The following is a 2,500-nucleotide window of genomic DNA, read 5'->3' as shown; positions in this document are numbered from 1 at the left end:
CTGGTCACATGCGTCGCTCACAGGCATTTTGCAGGCCAGCACCGGCGGATGCACGGGTCAAGCGGGACGGGACGAGCGCAAGGCTTGCTTTTGGTGGCACACGAAAACACGAACCCGAAAAAGGGACATACGCACTGGCGACACGCGCGCCCGTTTCGCCTGCCACCCATGCACACTCGCCTGGGCTGCTGGTCACATGCGTCGCTCATAGGCATTTTGCAGGCCAGCACCGGCGGATGCACGGGTCAAGCGGGACGGGACGAGCGCAGGGCTTGCTTTTGGCGGCACACGAAAACACGAACCCGAAAAAGGCGAAAAAGGGACATACACACTGGCGACACGCACGCCCGTTTCGCCTGCCACCCGTGCACACTCGCCTGGGCTGCTGGTCACGTGCGTCGCTCACAGGCATTTTGCAGGCCAGCACCGGCGGATGCACGGGTCAAGCGGGACGGGACGAGCGCAGGGCTTGCTTTTGGCGGCACACGAAAACACGAACCCGAAAAAGGCGAAAAAGGGACACACGGACAGGCGACACGAAAAAAAAGGGGTCGCCCTACCTAGGTGGGCGCAAAAACCCCGTCGGCCAGGAGGTTTCGCCAAAGTGTCTGTACTGTCACACAGGGTCAATAGCACGGGCATGGCCGGCCGCCGCACGTGCAGCGGCTTACGGACGCACGGTTCGGCGGCACAGGTGCCTGGCGGCTTTAGCACCTTGGGGTGGACAGGCCTGGCGGCAAGGGGGGCTAGGCACCTTGCTGCCAGCCGGCAATGGTGCACGGGGCGGGGCGCCACACAAACACGAAAGAGGGACAAGAGCGGGGCGATGGTCCACAGAGACGAGCCATGCACGGGGCCCGTGATCGCCGACACACGCGAACGCGGACGCGGACAAGGACAAGGACGCGACGCGCGGCGCGCGTGCGAGGTCAAGAGGGGCGCGCGCACGAAAACGCGAAAAAAGGGGCTAGCGGCCGAGAAACGCGAAAAAAACCGGGTCACCTACCTAGCCGAACGCCTAAAATCGCTTCGGGCAGGAGGTTTCGCCAAAGTGTCTGTACTGTCACACGGTCCGTACGGGCGCAACCCCATCGCGCGCCAGCACCCCTTCCTGGGGGCGCCCGCCCGCCAGGCGCCTGGCGCCCCACGCGCGCGCGCCCGGCGCCTGGCGCCTTGCCCCCCACGCGCGCCCGGCGCCTGGCGCCTGGCGCCTCGCCCCCCACGCGCGCGCCCGGCGCCTGGCGCCTTGCCCCCCACGCGCGCCCGGCGCCTGGCGCCTGGCGCCTCGCCCCCCACGCGCGCGCGCGCGTGGCGCCTTGCGCCTCGCCCCCCACGCGCGCGCGCGCGTGGCGCCTTGCGCCTGGCGCCTTGCCTCCGCGCGTGCCTGGCGCCTGGCGCCTTGCCCCCCACGCGCCTGGGCGCCTCTTTTCCGCCTGGGCGCCCTGGCACCTTTCCGCCTGGGCGCCTGTTTTCCGCCTTGGCGCCCTGGCGCCTTTTCGCGTGGGCGCCTCTTTTCCGCCTGGGCGCCATGGCGCCTTTCGGCCTGGGCGACTCTTTTTCGCCTGGGCACCTCTTTTCCGCCTGGGCGCCTCTTTTCCGCCTGGCCAGGGCGCCTCTTTTCCGCCTGGGCGCCATGGCGCCTTTCTGCCTGGGCGCCTCTTTTTCGCCTGGGCGCCTCTTTTCTGCCTGGGCGCCCTGGCGCCTTTTCGCCTGGGCGCCTCTTTCCCACCTGGGCGCCCTGGCGCCTCTTCGCCTGGGCGCCCTGGCGCCTTTTCGCCTGGGCGCCTCTTTTGGCGCCTGGGCGCCTACGCCAGGGCGCCTCTTTTCCGCCTGGGCGCCTCTTTTTCGCCTGGGCGCCTCTTTTCCGCCTGGGTGCCCTGGCGCCATTCCGCCTGGGCGCCTCTTTTCCGCCTGGGCGCCCTGGCGCCTTTTCGCCTGGGTGCCTCTTTTGGCGCCTGGGCGCCTACGCCAGGGCGCCTCTTTTCCGCCAGGGCGCCTCTTTTTCGCCTGGGCGCCTCTTTTCCGCCTGGGCGCCCTGGCGCCTTTTCGCCTGGCGCCTCTTTTGGCGCCTGGGCGCCTACGCCAGGGCGCCTCTTTTCCGCCTGGGCGCCTCTTTTCCGCCTGGGTGCCCTGGCGCCATTCCGCCTGGGCGCCTCTTTTCCGCCTGGGCGCCCTGGCGCCTTTTCGCCTGGGTGCCTCTTTTGGCGCATGGGCGCCTACGCCAGGGCGCCTCTTTTCCGCCTGGGCGCCCTGGCGCCTTTCCGCCTGGGCGCCTCTTTTTCGCCTGGGCGCCTCTTTTCCGCCTGGGCGCCCTGGCGCCATTCCGCCTGGGCGCCTCTTTTCCGCCTGGGCGCCCTGGCGCCTTTTCGCCTGGCGCCTCTTTTGGCGCCTGGGCGCCTACGCCAGGGCGCCTCTTTTCCGCCTGGGCGCCTCTTTTTCGCCTGGGCGCCTCTTTTCCGCCTGGGCGCCCTGGCGCCCCATGGCGCCAGGGCGCCTCTTT

The sequence above is a fragment of the Aristolochia californica genome, unplaced genomic scaffold, assembly GCF_029961685.1.
Source record: "Aristolochia californica isolate CCGP_79_NKW_82.1479 unplaced genomic scaffold, dmAriCali1.0.hap1 SCAF_91, whole genome shotgun sequence".
In the NCBI taxonomy this organism is placed as follows: domain Eukaryota; kingdom Viridiplantae; phylum Streptophyta; class Magnoliopsida; order Piperales; family Aristolochiaceae; genus Aristolochia; species Aristolochia californica.
The sequence above is the reverse complement of the archived record's forward strand: the minus strand, read 5'-3'. Positions refer to the sequence as shown.